At 45.4% G+C, this 21,945-nt stretch overlaps 1 protein-coding gene across 2 annotated transcripts in view; it reads left to right on the top strand.

Moving 5' to 3' along the window:
• Positions 1-21,945, top strand: part of LOC135517194 (ribosomal protein S6 kinase alpha-3-like) — a 63,725-nt gene that overhangs the window by 18,798 nt on the left and 22,982 nt on the right. The window lies entirely within an intron of this gene.

The raw sequence follows: 21,945 nt of genomic DNA, 5'->3' as shown, positions 1-21,945 counted from the left end.
GAAAGAGAGAGAAAGACAGAGAGAGGCAGAGAGAGAAAGACAGAGAGAGGCAGAGAGAGAAAGACAGAGAGAGGCAGAGAGAGAAAGAGAGAGAAAGACAGAGAGAGGCAGAGAGAGAAAGAGAGAGAAAGACAGAGAGAGGCGGAGAGAGAAAGAGAGGCCGAGAGAGAAAGACAGAGAGAGGCAGAGAGAGAAAGAGAGAGAAAGACAGAGAGAGGCAGAGAGAGAAAGAGAGGCCGAGAGAGAAAGACAGAGAAAGAGAGAAAGACAGAGCGAGGCAGAGAGAGAAAGAGAGAGAAAGACAGAGAGAGGCAGAGAGAGAAAGAGAGGCAGAGAGAGAAAGACAGAGAGAGGCAGAGAGAGAAAGAGAGGCAGAGAGAGAAAGAGAGGGAGAGAAAAAGAAAGAGCGAGAGAGATCAGACTGAGTAGAAGTAGAATAGAACTAGTGTACAGACAGACTGTGGGGTTCCCCCTCTTCTCTCTATCTCTCTCTGGAATGAGGCCGAGCAGACAGAGATGGAATTCAAGTTACGATATATTCAGTTCCTGAATAAATTATGCAGTCCTGTCCAATCTCTGCCCCTCCTCCTCAATACGTGATAATATATCTCTTTCTCACCCTCTCTCTCTCTGCACTTCGGATTGGTTGTTAGTTCATCTATCACTGTCTGTAGCTACCAGCTCTCACAGTGTCACGTCAGAATTAGACGTTTATTCATGTTTCCCAAACGTCAAATTTCGAAGTTGTTCCAAAAGTCAAATTTAGAAGTGTTTAAGGTTAAGTTTAGACATGAACTCTGAATGGTTAAGGTTTGGGATAGGCTTAAAACTAAAATATCAAATTGGATTCGAACCTGCGACATTTGGATTCAGACGCTTGAGGCAGATGCTTAAACCAATCCACCATCCCCGTCCACAACACCCTGGCGAAACCTACTTGAAGGTACCAGCGCTCACTGTTGCCCCTAGTGGTCTGTTTCTACGTCATATCCAGACGTCCTCAGACATGGACTGACTTGTATTATGGGTGACCTGGCTGGTCTGTAGAATGCCTCATGGACAGTTACCAAAAGTAACCAAAGGTCAGTGTGTGTGTGTGTGTGTGTGTATGTAGTTCTCTGTCTGTGTTTGTGTGTGTGTGTGTTTCTCTGTCTGTGTTTGTGTGTGTGTGTGTGTGTGTGTGTGTTTCTCTGTCTGTGTGTGTGTGTGTTATCTGAGACGGTGACCTAAGCTCTAGTGGATGTGTTATATGCTGCTAACCTGACAAAACCCAAGTATGCGCCTCGATCAGCCCTCTGTGGACTCTCTTGTATGTACACTCTTAATTAGGTTGCATAAGTGGCTTAGGGACACAGATTGCCTGGAATTCCTCTCTCGCAATCCATCGAAGCCACCGTCACACAGAGACTTAGAGCCTAATACACTTTCACACGCAGACACACACACACGCAGACACACACACGCAGACACACACACACACACGCAGACACACACACACACACACACACACAAACACACACACACACACACAGACACACACACGCACACGCACACGCAGACACACACACACACACACAGACACGCACACGCACACGCAGACACACACACACACGCAGACACACACACGCAGACACACACATACACACACACACACGCAGACACACACACACACACACACACAAACACACACACACACACACAGACACGCACACGCACACGCAGACACACACACACACGCAGACACACACACGCAGACACACACATACACACACACACACGCAGACACACACACACACACACACAAACACACACACACACACACAGACACACACATGCACACGCAGACACACACACACACACACACACACACACACACACACACACACACACACACACACACACACACACACACACACACACACACACACACACACACACACACACACACACACACACACACACACACAGGCATGGAGGCTTAACACACACAGACCAGCTCCAGCACTATTAATACCATAGCACTGTTGTAGTGCTGTGTTTATCAGTCCATTCTTCTACATACTGTATTCACTAGAATAGTGACTGTACTATCTTTACTGATCTTAATGTCACTGTTCAAGTAAAGAAAAGTGTGGTTTAGAACTAGTAGAGGTCAGTCCTCCCAGAAGAACCTCAGGACTCATTGTTCTTGTTGTGTGGGGACAATTAGTGAGGTTGCGCTCATGGGGAAGGTGATAGGCCTCGCACAACAGCTGCCTGTAATCCCAGCTACGCTTTCATATCCTGAGACACGCTTCTTTGTGCGTGTGTGTGTGTGTGTATGTGTGTGTGTGTGTGTGTGTGTGTGCGTGCGTGCGTGTTTGTGTGGATTTTCCCCAGTGCGTGTGTGTGTGGATCTCCAGATCACATGATGGAAACTAAGGGTAGCAGGTTAAGGAGGGGTTTAAGGAGGGGTTTAAGGGGGGGGGTTTCAGGGGGATCCCAGTTTGGATATCTTGTGTTCCCCCTGACTGGGTCACAAACACACACCTCCCCTCACACACACTCCAACATGCTCTTAAACTTTCACTCACTCTGCCTCTCTCACACACATCCGGTGCGTAGCTATCCAGAGGACAGTGTGTGGTTAGGTATGACCGAGGCCAAAGCAGTATGTGTGTCTCTTGGTGTTTTAACTAGAGGACTAAGGACCAGACTCAAGGCTCTAGGATGTCTACTGATCCAAAACTTTACCGGAGATCTTACCAGGGACTGCACAGGAAACTCTACCGGGAAGGAGCGGGACCGGGGCCTGTTTACTAGGGCAGGATGGGGATGTTCCAACCCCCAGGGGGCTGTGAGTACGGAACTGTGCGTGTGTTCCGACACCCAGGGAGCTGTGAGTACAGAACTGTGTGTGTTCTGACCCCAAGGGTCTGTGAGTACGGAACTGTGCGTGTGTTCCGACACCCAGGGAGCTGTGAGTACGGAACTGTGTGTGTGTTCCGACACCCAGGGAGCTGTGAGTACAGAACTGTGTGTGTTCTGACCCCAAGGGTCTGTGAGTACGGAACTGTGCGTGTGTTCCGACCCCCAGGGAGCTGTGAGTACAGAACTGTGTGTGTGTTCCGACACCCAGGGGGCTGTGAGTACAGAACTGTGTGTGTTCTGACCCCAAGGGTCTGTGAGTACGGAACTGTGTGTGTGTTTCAACCCCCAGGGGGCTGTGAGTACGGAACTGTGTGTGTGTTCCGATCCCCAGGGGGCTGTGAGTACAGAACTGTGTGTGTGTTCCGACCCCCAGGGGGCTGTGAGTACAGAACTATGTGTGTGTTCCAACCCCCAGGGGGCTGTGAGTACAGAACTGTGTGTGTGTTCCAATCCCCAGGGGGCTGTGAGTATGGAACTGTGTGTGTGTTCCGACCCCCAGGGGGCTGTGAGTACAGAACTATGTGTGTGTTCCGACCCCCAGGGGGCTGTGAGTACAGAACTGTGCATGTGTTCCGATCCCCAGGGAGCTGTGAGTACAGAACTGTGTGTGTGTTCCGACCCCCAAGGGGCTGTGAGTACAGAACTATGTGTGTGTTCCAACACCCAGGGAGCTGTGAGTACAGAACTGTGCGTGTGTTCCGACCCCCAGGGGGCTGTGAGTACAGAACTATGTGTGTGTTCCAACACCCAGGGAGCTGTGAGTACAGAACTGTGTGTGTATAGAAACGCTATGCTGGAGTGTGTGTGTCGGGTTACTGCTGTCTGTCCTTGAGCTGATGTGGACTTAAACTTGCCTCGGTGTTTGTCTGTGTTTATTTCAGAATTCAAATAATAATTCTGAAAGATAATTCCATGGAAGATAGACATTATTCTCTTGTGTGATGCTGTTCTTTTCTCTGTAGTTTTTTCTCTCCGATTTATATGTTGCTCATTACAATGACTCTTGATTAGATCTGTACACTTCATTAGTTTAATTGACGTCATTAAATGAATTGGCCCACGCAGCTACAGTGGGATTGAGTTCTAGTGATCTGGGAGGGTTGGAATACACTCCCTCTTTAGTTTAATGACACACATGCGCGCGCTCATGCACGTCGTACGCACTATTTGTGGTGGCATGGAACACGAATGGTGTGGTTGTATAAGAAAAGAGGTGATGTGTGTGTGTGTGTGTGTGTGTGTGTGTGTGTGTGTGCGTGCGTGCGTGCGTGCGTGCGTGCGTGCGTGCGTGCGTGCGTGCGTGTGTGTGTGTGTGTGTGTGTGTGTGTGTGTGTGTGTGTGTGTGTGTGTGTGCGTGCGTGCGTGCGTGCGTGCGTGTGTGTGTGTGTGTGTGTGCAGGTGTTGTACAGTTTTAATCCTGTGATTAAGAAGTGCTATATGAGCATCATCTCTGATCCTCCATCTGTGGTGTGATTCACACACACACACACACACACACACACACACACACACACACACACACACACACACACACACACACACACACACACACACACAATGAAATACCTCATGGTTCAAACAGGCTGAAATATCTCAACACCAACAGTTGAAGTCAGACGTTTACATACACCTTAGCCAAATACATTTAAACTCATTTTTTCACAATTCCTGTGTCACGCCCTGACCGTAGATTGCTTTGTATGTTTCTATTTTTAGTTTGGTCAGGGTATGATGTGGGGGGGTATTCTATGTTGTAGGTCTAGGTTTTCTTTTTCTATGTGTTTGGCCTGGTATGGTTCTCAACCAGAGGCAGCTGTCTATCGTTGTCTCTGATTGAGAGCCATACTTAGGTAGCCTGTTGTCCCATTTTGAGTTGGGTGATTATTTTCTGGTTAGTGTTTGTTGCACCTGTCAGAACTGTTCGGTTATGGTTTTGTTGTTTTTGTTCTGCTTCATTCTGGATTAAAAGTATTATGGACACCTCTATTATGGTCCTCCTCTCCTTCCACCAATGGAAATTGTTACATCCTGACATTTAATCTTAGTAAAAAATTCAGTTAGGATCACCACTTTATTTTAAGAATATGAAATGTCAGTGTAATAGTAGAGAAAATTATTTATTTCAGATTTTATTTCTTTCATCCCATTCCCAGTTGGTCAGAAGTTTACATACACTCAATTAGTATTTGATAGCATTGCTTTTAAATTGTTTAACTTGAGTCAAACGTTTCGGGTAGCCTTCCACAAGCTTCCCACAATAAGTTGGATGAATTTTGGCCCATTCCTCCTGACACATGCATTTTCAGTTCTGCCCACACATTTTCTATAGGATTGAGGTCAGGGCTTTGTGAATGCTACTCCAATACCTTGACTTTGTTGTCCTTAAGCCATTTTGCCTCAACTTTGGAAGTATGCTTGGGGTTATTGTCCATTTGGAAGACCCATTTGCGACAAAGCTTTAACTTCCTGACAGATGTCTTGAGATGTCTTTTTCCTCCAAACATAATGATGGTCATTACAGCCAAACAGTTCTATTTTTGTTTCATCAGACCAGAGGACATTTCTCCAAAAAATAGGATCTTTGTCCTGCAGCTGCAATCCGTAGTCTGGCTTTTTTTATGGTGGTTTTGGAGCAGTGGCTTCTTCCTTGCTGAGCGGCCTTTCAGGTTATGTCGATATAGGGCTTGTTTTACTGTGGATATAGATACTTTTGTATCTGTTTCTTCCAGCATCTTCACAAGGTCATTTTCTGCTGTTCTGGCATTGATTTCACTTTTCGCACCAAAGTACATTCATCTCCAGGAGACAGAACGCGTCTCCTTCCTGAGCGGTATGACGGCTGCGTGGTCCCATGGTGTTTCTACTTGCGCACTATTGATTGTACAGATGAACGTGGTACCTTCAGGTGTTCGGAAATTGCTCCCAAGGATGAACCAGACTTGTGGAGATCTACAAAAAAAATTGATTTCTTTTGATTTTCCCATGATGTCAAGTAAAGAGGCACTGAGTTTGAAGGTTGGCCTTGAAATACATCCACAGGTACACCTCCAATTGACTCAAATTATGTAAATTAGCCTATCAGAAGCTTCTAAAGCCATGACATAATTTTCTGGAATTTTCCAATCTGTTTAAAGGCACAGTCAACTTAGTGTATGTAAACTTCTGACCCACTGGAATTGTGATGCAGTGAATTATAAGTGAAATAGTTGGAAAACTGACTTGTGTCATGCACAAAGTAGATGTCCTAATGGACTTGCCAAAAATATAGTTTGTTAACAAGAAATTTGTGGAGTTGTTGAATAACGACTTTTAATGACTCCAACCTAAGTGTATGTAAACTTCAGACTTCAACTGTATGTGTGTCCAGACCTCAGTATTTCCAACTGAAACTTCCTACCAGCTCTCACGTCAGAGTTAGACGTTCATCCATGTTTCTTAAATGTCAAATTTTCAAAGTGTTTAAGTTCAGTTCAGGCATTAGCTCCAAATTGTTAAGGTTAGGCATTAGCTCTAAATGGTTACTGTAGGGATATGGTTTGGGATAGGCTTAAAACAAAAATGTATATAGCTGGATTCAAACTTGCAATCTTTGAATCAGAGGCAGATGCTTGTTTTTCTTTACACACGTAGGTTTGGGAGAGCTACGTGTTGCTATAGCTGAGGATCTTAAGGCCACTATTGCTGAACTGGACACCAAAATCGAGAGCATCATTCGAACGGTCGCTTCGCATGGCCAGAGTATTCTGGACCTTGAGAAAGCTTCTGAATTCAACGCTGGTAGGATCCACGAGTTGGAGAAACTATGCACGTCATTGCAGGATTGTGTGCAGAGGCTTTCTGTGAAAGTGGTCGACCTGGAGGGCCGATCCAGACGTAATAACCTTCGCGTTGTTGGTCTGGCAGAGGGGGTGGAGGCGGGCTCTCGCCCCACTGACTTCTTCGCCAAGCTATTGAAGGATGCAATGGGATCGGATGTTTTGGCTTCGGATCCCCAGCTGGACCGTACACATCGCTCCCTTGCCCCAGTGCCTGGACCGGGCCAACGTCCTCGCCCAGTAGTCATCTGTTGTCACAGTTTCAAGACCAAGGATCTTATCCTGCGTGAAGCTCGAATGAGGGGCAACCTGTCACATAAAGGGCATCCATTCCGTGTCTATGGGGATTATGCGCCCGATGTGGCAAAGCACCACGCCGGCTACAGAGATGTCATGACCAAACTCTACAAACTCCATCTTCGCCCAGCCTTGCTCTTCCCTGCAAGACTAAGAATGACCCCGCCTTCCGGTGAGAAGATTTGGCTCTCCTCGGTTTTGGACGCAGAGAAGTTTATCCTGGAATATACGTCAATCCCCCGTACAGGTTAGAGTGCCTTGTCATTGTGTGTTAGGGTCTGCTCATGGACTCAAATCCATATTATATGGGTGAAACCGTAGTAAACGGGCTCAACAAGGGCTACGGAACATGTAAGACGCTGAGCCGACCAATGGATGGTGGTCAGAGCTCTCATTTAACACTTTCATCCCGGCTGTGTTCAGAGCGATGCATATTTGGGAGGCCTTCCAGGTTTGATCATTGACACTTTCGGATGGATATACTTATATTCCCCCATTTTTGTTTTGTTTCGTTATTTATTTTACAATCCCTACTGGGGGTGATGGTTGGGAGGGGGCAGACGCAGACACCTGGTTAGCAAGTTGATGTTTTGTGCCGTTCTGCCTTTGTCTAGCCGTGGGCCGCTCTATATACAGTGGGGCAAAAAAGTATTTAGTCAGCCACCAATTGTGCAAGTTCTCCCACTTAAAAAGATGAGAGAGGCCTGTAACTTTCATCATAGGTACACTTCAACTATGACAGACAAAATGAGAAAAAAAATCCAGAAAATCACATTTAGGATTTTTACTTAATTTATTTGCAAATTATTGTGGAAAATAAGTATTTGGTCACCTATAAACAAGCAAGATTTCTGGCTCTCATAGACCTGTAACTTTTTCTTTAAGAGGCTCCTCTGTCCTCCACTCGTTAGCTTTCCTTTACATGGGAAAATGCAGCGCGGCAAATTAAAAAAAAATATATATAAAAATCTAACTTTCATTAAATCACACAAGATACTCAATTAAAGCTACACTCATTGTTAATCCAGCCAACATGTCCGATTTTTAAAAGGCTTTTCGGTGAAAGCATAAGAAGCTATTACCTGATGATAGCACAATAGTAAACAAAGAGGGTAGCATATTTCAACCCTGCAGGCGCTACACAAAATGCAGAAATAAAATATAAAACATGCATTACCTTTGATGAGCACCTTTTGCTGTCACTCCAATATGTCCCATAAACATCACAATTGGTCCTTTTGTTTGATTAATTCCGTCCATATATATCCAAATGTCAATTTATTTGACACGTTTGATCCAGAAAATAACCTCTTCCAAAAAAACGCAACGTCACTACAAAATATTTCAAAAGTTGCCTATAAACTTTGCCAAAATATTTCAAACTACTTTTGTAACACAACTTTAGGTGAATAATCGATCAAATTGTAGACGGGTCTATCTGTGTTGAATACAGGAAGACAACAATCCATGCTACTTTTCACGTCTTGCACACTCTCAACAGTGTTACCCAGTTTCTAGATGGCCTACTTCTTCATTGCACAAATGAATAACCTCAACCAAATTCCAAAGACTGGTGACATCCAGTGAAAGCGGTAGGAACTGAATAAGAAATATCATTTGCCAATGAGAACTCACTGAACAGACAGAGACCAAAAAAATATATTCTGAACGGTTAGTCCTCGGGGCTTTGCATGGTACATAAGTTCCGTTATACTCGCAGACATGATTCAAACAGTTTTAGAAACGTCGGAGTGTTTTCTATCCAAATATACTAATAATATGCATATCTTATATTCCTGGCATGAGTAGCAGGAAGTTGAAATTGGGCACGCTATTCATCCAAAAGTGAAAATGCTGCCCCCTAACCTTAAGAAGTTAAGTGGGAGAACTTGCACAATTGGTGGCTGACTAAATACTTTTCCCCCCACTGTATATATATATATTCATATACAATATTTTATTTTATTTATTTAATCTTAAAAAGAAAACAAATATTTCTATATACAATGGGGGGAACAAGTGTTTGATACACTGCCGATTTTGCAGGTTTTCCTACTTACAAAGCATGTAGAGGTCTGTCATTTTTATCATAGGTACACTTCAACTGTGAGAGACGGAATCTAAACAAAAATCCAGAAAATCACATTGTTACCTGTATAAAAAAAACACCTGTCCACACACTATATATATAGTATATATATATATATATTTTTTTTAAAATATTTATTTATTTATTGGGGGGTACGTTTCATTTAGCAAAATCCTTGTTCCGATCTCCTGACCCACAGTATGTAAAGGTACTGCTGTCTATGTCGGTTGCGGATGGTTGTAATGGTTTTCTTGTGGGGAAAGAGAGGCGGACCAAAATGCAGCGTGGTTAGTTTTGTGCATCTTTAATAAAGATGAAAGTACGACAATCTACAAAACAAGAAACGTGCAAAAACCAAAACAGTCCTATCTGGTGCCACAAACACAAAGACAGGAACAATCACCCACAAAACCCAACACAAAACAGGCTACCTAAATATGGTTCCCAATCAGAGACAATGACTAACACCTGCCTCTGATTGAGAACCATATCAGGCCTAACATAGAAATGGACAAACCAGACACACAGCATAGAATGCCCACCCAGCTCACGTCCTGACCAACACTAAAACAAGGAAAACACACACGAACGATGGTCAGAACGTGACAGTACCCCCCTCAAGGTGCGGACTCCGAACGCACAACCTAAACCTATAGGGGAGGGTCTGGGTGGGCATCTGTCCGCGGTGGCGGCTCTGGCGCTGGACGTGGACCCCACTCCATAATTGTCTTAGTCCCCCTCCTTAGCGTCCCTTGAGTGGCGACCCTCGCCGCTAACCTTGGCCTAGGAACCCTAACAACAGGCCACACCGGACTGAGGGGCAGCTCCGGACTGAGGGGCAGCTCGGGACTGAGGAAGCTCAGGACTGAGAAGAAGCTCAGGACTGAGAAGAAGCTCAGGACTGAGAGGAGGCTCAGGACTGAGAGGAAGCTCAGGACTGAGAGGAAGCTCAGGACTGAGAGGAAGCTCAGGCAGGTTGATGAATCGAGCAGATTCTGGCTGGCTGGTGGTTCTGGCAGATCCTGGCTGGCTGGCGGTTCCGGGAGATCCTGGCTGACTGGCGGTTCCGGCAGATCCTGGCGGAATGGCGGATCCTGGTGGACTGGCGGATCCTGGCTGACTGGCGGATCCTGGCTGAATGGCAGTTCTGGCAGATCCTGGCTGAATGGCGGATCCTGGCTGACTGGCAGTTCTGGCGGATCCTGGCTGAATGGCGGATCCTGGCTGACTGGCGGATCTGGAAGATCCTGGCTGAATGGCAGACCCTGGCTGAATGGCAGATCCTGGCTGACTGGCAGTTCTGGCAGATCCTGGCTAAATGGCGGATCCTGGCTGACTGGCGGATCCTGGCTGAATGGCGGATCCTGGCTGAATGGCGGATCCTGGCTGACTGGTAGTTCTGGCGGATCCTGGCTGAATGGTGGATGCTGGCTGACTGGCAGTTCTGGCAGATCCTGGCTGAATGGCGGATCCTGGCTGAATGGCGGATCCTGGCTGACTGGCGGATCTGGAAGAGCCTGGCTGACTGGCGGATCCTGGCTGACTGGCAGTCCTGGCAGATCCTGGCTGACTGGTGGATCCTGGGTGAATGGCGGATCCTGGCTGACTGGCAGTTCTGGTAGATCCTGTCTGAATGGCGGATCCTGGCAGACTGATGGCGCTGGGCAGACTGGCGGCACTGACGGCGCTGGGCAGACTGGCGGCGCTGGGCAGACTGGCGGCGCTGGGCAGACTGGCGGCGCTGGGCAGACTTGCGGCACTGTCGGTGCTGGGCAGACTGGCGGCGCTGGGCAGACTGGCGGCGCTGGGCAGACTGACGGCGCTGGGCAGACTGACGGCGCTGGGCAGACTAGCGGCACTGGGCAGACTAGCGGCGCTGGGCAGACTAGCGGCACTGGCGGCGCTGGGCAGACTGGCGGCGCTGGCGGCGCTGGGCAGACTGGCGGCGCTTGGCAGACTGGCGGCACTGACGGCGCTGGGCAGACTGGCGGCGCTGGGCAGACTGGCGGCGCTGGGCAGACTGGCGGCGCTGGGCAGACTGGCGGCACTGGGCAGACTGGCGGCACTGACGGCACTGGGCAGACTGGCGGCGCTGGGCAGACTGGCGGCACTGGCGGCGCTGGGCAGACTGGCGGCGCTGGGCAGACTGGCAGTTCAGGCGCCTCTGGACTGAGGGGCTCTGGCGCCTCTGCACTGGTGGTACCGGGCTGGGGACACACACCTGAGGGCGAATGCCTTGCATCTTTTAACTTCCGGCGCCGACAGAGATGGCCGCCTCGCTTCGCGTTCCTAGGAAACTATGCAGTTTTTTGTTTTTTTACGTGTTATTTCTTACATTAGTACCTCAGGTCATCTTAGGTTTCATTACATTAAGCCGAGAAGAACTACTGTATATAAGATCAGCGTCAACTCACCATCAGTACAACCAAGAATATGTTTTTCGCGACGCGGATCCTGTGTTCTGCCTTACAAACAGGACAACGGAATGGATCGCATGCAGCGACCCCAAAAACGACTCCGAAAAAGAGGGAAACGTAGCGGTCTTCTGGTCAGACTACGGAGACGGGCACATCGTGCCCCACTTCCTAGCATTCTTCTTGCCAATGTCCAGTCTCTTGACAACAAGGTTGATGAAATCCGAGCAAGGGTAGCATTCCAGAGGGACATCAGAGACTGTAACGTTCTGTGCTTCACGGAAACATGGCTCACTGGAGAGACGCTATCCGATGCGGTGCAGCCAACGGGTTTCTCCACGCATTGCGCCGACAGAAACAAACACCTTTCTGGTAAGAAGAGGGGTGGGGGTGTATGCCTTATGGCTAACGAGGCATGGTGCGATGAAAGAAACATACAGGAACTCAAATCCTTCTGTTCACCTGATTTAGAATTCCTCACAATCAAATGTAGACCGCATTACCTACCAAGAGAATTCTCTTAGATTATAATCACAGCCGTATATATCCCTCCCCAAGCAGACACATCGATGGCTCTGAACGAACTTTATTTAACTCTTTGCAAACTGGAAACCATTTATCCGGAGGCTGCATTCATCGTTGTTGGGGATTTTAACAAGGCTAATCTGAAAACAAGACTCCCTAAATTTTATCAGCATATCGATTGCGCAACCAGGGGCGGAAAAACCTTGGATCACTGTTACTCTAACTTCCGCGACGCATATAAGGCCCTGCCCCGCCCCCCTTTCGGAAAAGCTGACCACGACTCCATTTTGCTGATACCTGCCTACAGACAAAAGCTAAAAAAAGAAGCTCCCACGCTGAGGTCTGTCCAACGCTGGTCCGACCAAGCTGACTCCACACTCCAAGACTGCTTCCATCACGTGGACTGGGACATGTTTCGTATTGAGTCAAATAACAACATTGACGAAAACGCTGATTCGGTGTGCGAGTTCATTATAACGTGCGTTGAAGATGTCGTTCCCATAGCAACGATTAAAACATTCCCTAACCAGAAACCTTGGATTGATGGCAGCATTCGTGTGAAACTGAAAGCGCGAACCACTGCTTTCAATCAGGGCAAGGTGTCTGGTAACATGACTGAATACAAACAATGCAGCTATTCCCTCCGTAAGGCTATCAAACAAGCTAAGCGTCAGTACAGAGACAAAGTAGAATCCCAATTCAACGGCTCAGACACAAGAGGCATGTGGCAGGGTCTACAGTCAATCACGGACTACAGGAAGAAATCCAGCCCAGTCACGGACCAGGATGTCTTGCTCCCAGGCAGACTAAATAACTTTTTTCAACACTGGGGCCCCACAAGGGTGCGTTCTGAGCCCTCTCCTGTACTCCCTGTTCACCCACGACTGCGTGGCCACGCACGCCTCCAACTCAATCATCAAGTTTGCGGACGACACAACAGTGGTAGGCTTGATTACCAACAACGACGAGACGGCCTACAGGGAGGAGGTGAGGGCCCTCGGAGTGTGGTGTCAGGAAAATAACCTCACACTCAACGTCAACAAAACTAAGGAGATGATTGTGGACTTCAGGAAACAGCAGAGGGAACACCCCCCTATCCACATCGATGGAACAGTAGTGGAGAGAGTAGCAAGTTTTAAGTTCCTCGGCATACACATCACAGACAAACTGAATTGGTCCACTCACACAGACAGCATCGTGAAGAAGGCGCAGCAGCGCCTCTTCAACCTCAGGAGGCTGAAGAAATTCGGCTTGTCACCAAAAGCACTCACAAACTTCTACAGATGCACAATCGAGAGCATCCTGGCGGGCTGTATCACCGCCTGGTACGGCAACTGCTCCGCACTCAACCGTAAGGCTCTCCAGAGGGTAGTGAGGTCTGCACAACGCATCATCGGGGGCAAACTACCTGCCCTCCAGGACACCTACACCACCCGATGTTACAGGAAGGCCATAAAGATCATCACGGACATCTACCACCCGAGCCACTGCCTGTTCACCCCGCTATCATCCAGAAGGCGAGGTCAGTACAGGTGCATCAAAGCTGGGACCGAGAGACTGAAAAACAGCTTCTATCTCAAGGCCATCAGACTGTTAAACAGCCACCACTAACATTGAGTGGCTGCTGCCTACTCACTGACACTGACTCAACTCCAGCCACTTTAATAATGGGAATTGATGGGAAATGATGTAAATATATCACTAGCCACTTTAAACAATGCTACCTTATATAATGTTACTTACCCTACATTATTCATCTCATATGCATACGTATATACTGTACTCTATATCATCGACTGCATCCTTATGTAATACATGTATCACTAGCCACTTTAACTATGCCACTTTGTTTACATACTCATCTCACATGTATATACTGTACTCGATACCATCTACTGTATCTTGCCTATGCTGCTCTGTACCATCACTCATTCATATATCCTTATGTACATATTCTTTATCCCCTTACACTGTGTATAAGACAGTAGATTAGGAATTGTTAGTTAGATTACTTGTTGGTTATTACTGCATTGTCGGAACTAGAAGCACAAGCATTTCTCTACACTCGCATTAACATCTGCTAACCATGTGTATGTGACAAATAAAATTTGATTTGATTTGATTTGATTACTACGCCTAAGCAACTCCTCTCTCTCTTCACACTCCCCCAATTCTATTAACACCTCCTCAAGTGTCTCCTCATCTCCCATCCGTTCACTCTCCTCCATTCTGTCCAATAACTCCTCGACCCTCTCAGACTCAGCCCTCAGCTTCGCCGATAGCTCCGATAACATCCATGGCTCCTTACGGTTAACAGGGGGAGTTGGCTCAGGTCTGGCTCCTGCCTCTGCCACACTCTCCCTGCCCCCCCCCCAATAAATTTTTGGGGGTGCCTCTCGGGCTTCCAGCCGCTCTGCCGTGCTAGCTCCTCATAATGCCGCCTCTCTGCTTTCGCTGCCTCCAGCTCGGCTTTGGGGCGGCAATATTCCCCTGGCTCTGCCCAGGGTCCTTTCCCGTCAAGGATCTCCAAGTCCATTCCTCCAAATAGTGCAGCCTCTCCCACTGCTGCTGCTGCTGCTGTTGCTCCTGCTGCTGCTGCTTCTCCTGCTGCTGCTTCTGCTGCTGCTTCTGCTGCTGCCTCTGTTGCTTCTCCTGCTGCTGCTTCTGCTGCTGCTGTTGCTCCTGCTGCACCTGTCGCTTCTCCTGCTGCCTCTGTTTACCACGCTGCTTGGTCCTTGGTTGGTGGGTGATTCTGTAATGGTCTTCTTGTGGGGAAAGAGAGGCGGACCAAAATGCAGCGTGGTTAGTTTTGTGCATCTTTAATAAAGATGAAAGTACGACAATCTACAAAACAAGAAACGTGCAAAAACCAAAACAGTCCTATCTGGTGCCACAAACACAAAGACAGGAACAATCACCCACAAAACCCAACACAAAACAGGCTACCTAAATATGGTTCCCAATCAGAGACAATGACTAACACCTGCCTCTGATTGAGAACCATATCAGGCCTAACATAGAAATGGACAAACCAGACACACAACATAGAATGCCCACCCAGCTCACGTCCTGACCAACACTAAAACAAGGAAAACACACACGAACGATGGTCAGAACGTGACAATGGTTTATGTTTAGACCGGCATTGCTTAGCAATATAATCATGTGAGGCTATATCTTTCTTATCTCTGGGATTGACCCAGGATGAAGCTTAAGTGCGCAATATGTTTAAGTTGCAACTTATTATGTTTAGGTTTATTAGATGCTAATTGAACACTTTATTTGCGGGAGGCTCCTCAGTTCATATGTTAGTAGAAGTTCTAGGATAGTGAGAGATGAACGTATAGTTGGGATTTTATTTTTGTTTTTCCTCTTGTTCGAGGTCGCGCCGTGCTTTTTTGGCATCGGCCAGACAATGTGTTATTTTTATTTTTAATTGTTTTTCTCTCCTGTTTGTGCATGCCTGTTAAATGTGGGTTGATGGGGGGGGGGTAAGTGTTGGGGAACAGGGTGGGAAGTAAAGGTGCTTGCAGGGTGGGAGGGGTGGGTTGGATACTGCTCGGGTGTAGGTGCTACATATGCTGATCGTGATGGTTTGGTGCGCTTTCTGACCTTTTTATCGAGTTACATGTTATGCAGGCCACCATAGGAACTACAAACGAGAGGAGGGCGGGGCTTACATGCACTTCCTGGAATGTCAAGGGTTTAAATGAACCAAATAAGAGAGGCAAGGTCCTAGCCCACTTGAAAGCACTCTCATCTGATATTATATTTTTGCAAGAAACCCATCTGAAAAATAACTCTCATAGGAGACTTAATTGTAGGTGGGTGGGGCAAGTGTATCACTCTAACTTCTCTGCCCAAATGAGAGATACAGCGATTCTGGTACGGAAAGGAATTCCCTTTCTACATAAAACCACTATTGGGGATAAAGTGGGTCGGTATGTGATCGTAATAGGAGAAATCCACTCTACTTCAATAACCCCTCTTTTTTCAAAAGATTCCTTGCCCTGAATCCAGATATCTCCCATACTAACCTGGTCATTGGAGGGGACCTTAACTGTGTGCTAGACCAATATTTTGATAGATCCTCTAACCGGCGAACCCCTACCTCCTATTCAAGCGAATTCTTGAATACCCACATAAATAATTTGAACTTATTTGATATATGGAGGATCGCTAACCCTACGGGTAGGGAATACTCCTTTTACTCTCATGTTCACAACGTTTACACTCGAATTGACTACTTTTTGGTGGATACGAGACTACTCCCCTATACCTGTAATGTGAGGTATCATGATTTTATAATCTCGAACCACAGTCCACTCACCTTCTCCCTGAGATTGGGTGACATTGTACCAAACGAGAGGGTCTGGAGGTTGAATCCTCAGCTCCTCACATAACCAACATTCTGTGAACATCTTAAAGACCAAATTACATTTTTCTTTGACACCAACGACAACACAGAGACTTCCCCGGCATTATTGTGGGAAACACTGAAGGCTTATCTGAGAGGCTGTATCATCTCCTTTCAGGCTGCCAGGAGTAGGCGAAACAGAGGAAAACTGGAAGAACTGGAGGGACAAATTCACTTACTGGATAGGGAGAATGCTCGCCATCCATCTATGGAGAAACATAAAAAAATTACCTCTTTAAAATTTGAATATAATCAGATTCTCTCATCTAAAATTGCTAAATCTTTTCTCTATGCCAAGAAAATATATTTTGACTTTGGTGACAAACCACAGAAATTACTCGCCAGACAACTTCGAAAAAATGTGAGTGACCGAAGTATTCACAAAGTTAAATCTGCATCTGGGGAATTACTCTCTTCCCTCAAAGACATCAATGACAGATTCTGTCAGTTTTATGAGACTCTATATACATCTAAAGCGGATCCTAACCCCTTAATTATGCAAAAAAAAATGGAGGAATGTAATCTTCCTGCCCTGAACCAGGAAGATTCTAACTTCCTGAATAAGGAAATATCTCTTGAAGAAATTCGAGAAACAATTCAATCTCTAAAGATTGGCAAGACCCCGGGCCCAGATGGATACCCTGGTGAATTCTATAAAACATTCAGCAACATGCTCTCTTCCTACCTGCACAAAGGTCCTAGAGAAATGTAATGTTGGAGATGGGTTCATAAATTGGATCCAGCTTTTATATAGGAACCCCTGTGCCAGAATGCTCACTAACCAATCATTGTCACCCCAATTTAACCTTTACAGGGGGACAAGGCAGGGTTGTGCGCTGTCGCCTATGCTCTTCGCCCTAATTATCTAACCTCTCGCTCAGGCAATTAGATCTCATGCAGCAATACACGGCTATAACACTAAAGATACTCTAAATAAGATTTCCCTATACGCAGATGCCATCCTCCTCTATGTAACAGAACCCCAGGCTAGTATCCCAGCTATTCTTGATGTGATCAATTTGTTTGGTACCTTCTCGGGATACAGAATATATTGGAACAAGAGTGAATTAATGCCCATACGGTCGCAAAACACCTCCTGGCTAGAACATCTCCCAGTTAAGTTTTCTTCAGAAAAATGTACCTACCTAGGAATTGTAGTTACCAAACAATACTCCTTACTATTTAAAGAGAATTTCCCTCTCTGATGCAAAAACTCAAAGGGGGGGAATAAGTGGGGGGGGTGACATTTACCCTCTTTCTTTCTACATGTCCTTGTTCTGTATGTCGTGTTTTGTACCCAGAACTCTGGGTCTTGTTGTTCCTGCCTGCTCTTTTATGTTTAGATAAGAATTGTATACCTGTCTTGTATACCTATACACCATTCTTGTGTGTGTTCAATAAAAAATATTTGAATATATATATATATATATATATATATATATATTATATTTGAGATTTTTCTAAATAGTCACTTGAAGCTGATGACAGCTTTGCACACTCTTGGCATTCTCTCAACCATCTTCACCTGGAATGCTTTTCAAACAGTCTTGAAGTTCCCATATACAGTGCCTTGCGAAAGTATTCGGCCCCCTTGAACTTTGCGACCTTTTGCCACATTTCAGGCTTCAAACATAAAGATATAAAACTGTATTTTTTTGTGAAGAATCAACAACAAGTGGGACACAATCATGAAGTGGAACGACATTTATTGGATATTTCAAAGTTTTTTAACAAATCAAAAACTGAAAAATTGGGCGTGCAAAATTATTCAGCCCCTTTACTTTCAGTGCAGCAAACTCTCTCCAGAAGTTCAGTGAGGATCTCTGAATGATCCAATGTTGACCTAAATGACTAATGATGATAAATACAATCCACCTGTGTGTAATCAAGTCTCCGTATAAATGCACCTGTACTGTGATAGTCTCAGAGGTCCGTTTAAAAGCACAGAGAGCATCATGAAGAACAAGGAACACACCAGGCAGGTCCGAGATACTGTTGTGAAGATGTTTAATGCTGGATTTAATGCCGAATACTTTCGCAAGGCACTGTATGTTCATATGAGTGATATATGTATTCATATGAGCAATGTTCCCTCTAAGCTGCGTTGGTGCATCCCCGAGACTGAACTTTTCAGAGCAGTGGTCACCAACTGGTGTGAGTGTTTTTTTGGATTCATCTCGGGCTGTTGACAGTAGGTACACCCGATTCAGCTGCCCTTTGTGCCGGGTAGCCGAACTGTTGCCAATTTGAATAATTTCATGTGTCCGAAGGTACAATCCTCTGCCTTCCCGGCAGGCCCAGAGACCAAATCAAGCGCACTTTAATCGTACCATTGGTCGATCGGATGGCTCAGACGACCGTGTCTGCAGTAATGTAGCAGGCATAAAAGAAAGCTACAGCAAGTTGATACTGTGAGATTTCAAAACATTTCAAAACATGACTACAGAGACTGTCAACGAATACAGCAAAGAGCTGCTGTTTTTATGAGTGAGTTCATGTTTAAGTTCTTACTCAGCCCTGTCAACACTTTGTATTCAACACTTTTCTGAACCATAAAATGTGAGTTCTTCCTTTTTCCACTCAGCGCTACAACAAGCAGTGCAGCAACAATGAATGAGAAGGAAAGTGTATCTATACGCTTGTGTTCTTGTTATTATTAGTAGCTTGGGTCTTTCTTAATATCGAAGAATATTTCACTTTTTCTGTTCATCAGAGTAACAACATGAATTTGTGTATGAGGCAGAAATAATACGGTGCGACTCGAGTTTGGCCATCAGCTGGAAGACGGTGTTCCTTTTTGGTCCGTGTCAGTGGAAGAAAGGGAGAGCGGAGGGATGTTGAGAGGCGACCCTCAGTCTGCTGCTCTCTCCCTCCACTGAGACTGAACATCAGATGCAGGCAACATCAGCCCAGTAAAATAAAAATAAAAAGTGAATTATTTAAATGTATGCTCCCTCAGCTGTGCCTCACAAACAATAAAACAACGGATCTATTACCGGTGTGATCATACAGCCTACCTCAATTGTTTTTATACAATTTTTAAAAATGTCCCAAACAACAATGCATGGGCAGGGCAATTCAAGCAAAGCCAATATGCGGTGATAATGTATTGGGCTTATAGCTTAATTCATAAACCTCATTGATACAGTACTGTTTTTAATTGGTTAATGTTGCACAGGCTTACGTTTTTTAAAGTCATGTTAATAAAAAATCTGATTGGTAGACTCAAAGTGATCTTGACTCAGAAAAGGTTGGTGACCACTGTTCTGGAGTTTTCCCTGTTAACACTATCAACGTTTCCCTCTACTGTGGCAATTGTGATCGAATCAACGCAATATTATGCACTTTCAATGCAATATACCAAAACAAACTATGCAAGAGCTTTTGTTGTAGGCAGAACGCATCGGAGTAGGATTCTATTGCATTGACACACACTACTCAGCCCGTACTCTACATAGACCGGTGATTGTAGGAACAATCAGAGCTGCAGTAGGCCTACATGCAAATAGACCATTGCCATATATGGATCTGTACCATTTACTGGACTGGACTGTGTTTACAACATGAGTGGTTGTGAGTAGCTGCACTTGTTTTGAGATCAAAGCGAGAACTACATGTGCATATTTGTACATATATGTTCATATGCTTTGCTAGTTAGTGAGTTATTAGCCCAGTTATAGATCATCTGTAGTCAGCAATAGAGGAGTGATTGCTTCCTACAAGAGCACAAAACATGTGCATTTATAGGCAACTTTGAAAAGAAAGTGAGGTAAAGAGCTTTTTTTTTTTTTTTTTACTTAAAGTGGCAGTGTTGTATTTTAAGACAGGCTTGAATAAGCTAAGGAGACAATAGGTAGAGGGTAGCATAATTTGTCTGATTTTCTGTAATAATGGTATGGGGATAATAATGCATTTTATTTTGTAAAGTGGTTTCTTGCATCAAACAACACTACAACATTTTCAGTCACCTCCTTGTCTGAACGACAACTGGATAAACAAGTTAATGTGTCACTTCCTGACCTTAAGTTCCTTTTTTATGTCTCTGTTTTAGTTTGATCAGGGCGTGAGTTGGGGTGGGAATTCTAGGTTTTGTATTCTAATTTTTGTATTTCTGGTTTTGGCCTGGTATGGTTCCCAATCAGAGGCATCTGTCATTCGTTGTCTCTGGTTGAGAACCATACTTAGGCAGCCTGTTTTCCCACTATGGGTGGTGGGTAGTTGTTTTCTGTGTCTGTGTTTTACCATACAAAACTGTTTCGGTTTTTCGTTTATTTCTCTTGTTCTTTTATATTCTGTGTTCAGTTTAATAAATATATTATGGACACTTACCACGCTGCGCATTGGTCCGATATTTCATACTCCTCGTCAGAGGAAGAAGAAAATCGTTACATAATGTCAAGCCCTGCATGTTTCTTTTCAAAGGTCTCATGGAATGTAGGCCTACATTGAACACCACACATTGGCTGCTACTGTAGGCTGAATGATAGGACAGCTAATTCCATGTTAACATTTCATGGGATGTATTTTCTCCATTGTTTTTGAAGGTAGGCCACTTTGGTAGCCCTACATAATGATAAAATAGTCACAGTAGCCTGCCTACATGGCCACTGTTAGAACTGGAACTTAAAGAGGGTACAGCCTGTGCTCACACTAAATATGCACTGGAAGTTGCACAGAATTTTCACAATGTTCAAGTTTGCTCAGCCGCCCGAAAAGAATTTGAGGGAACATTGCATATGATGGTTATAAAGCTGTATATGAGCTCCATCCTGTTAGTGACATCTGGAGATGTGGACAAATTTGCATACAGAGGTGTGAAATTCCATATTTGGGCGTTGATGACATGAGCTGTGAAACAGGAGGGGGCGGGGGAAATGAGGTGGTTGTGGAGGTGGGGGCAGTAGAGGGATGGGGTGGAGAGTGACCACTGTTGGTGTGTCTCTCTCTCTCGCTTTTCAGAGATAGATGAAGCTGATCTAGAATGAGTGATGGGGGAGGCAGGAGAGGCAGGGAAAAATGTACACATGCACATGCATGCACACGCACACACAACGCAGTGTGAAGTCATTGGTTACTCTGAGGTAGCAGAAGGATTAGGGATGGCACCATGGCAACTGCAAGGCTAGCTGTCCATCGTTGGCTTACTGTGTGTCGAAGTTGTGTTTGGAGTTTGTTGTGTGTGTAGAAATGTACAGTTGAAGTCGGACATTTGCATACACCTTAGCCAAATACATTTAAACACAGTTTTTCACAATTCCTGACATTTAATCATAGTAAAAAGTCCCTGTCTTAGGTCAGTTAGGATCACCACTTTATTTTAAGAAAATGAAATGTCAGAATAATAGTAGAGAGAATGAATTATTTTAGCTTTTATTTCTTTCATCACATTCCCAGTGGGTCAGAAGTTTCGGGCAGCCTTCAACATGCTTCCCACAATAAATTGCAAACCGTAGTCTGGCTTTTTAATGGCGGTTTTGG

Source organism: Oncorhynchus masou, chromosome 28, assembly GCF_036934945.1.
Source record: "Oncorhynchus masou masou isolate Uvic2021 chromosome 28, UVic_Omas_1.1, whole genome shotgun sequence".
Classification (NCBI taxonomy): Eukaryota; Metazoa; Chordata; class Actinopteri; order Salmoniformes; family Salmonidae; genus Oncorhynchus; species Oncorhynchus masou.
This window is presented reverse-complemented; position numbering and strand designations above follow the sequence as displayed.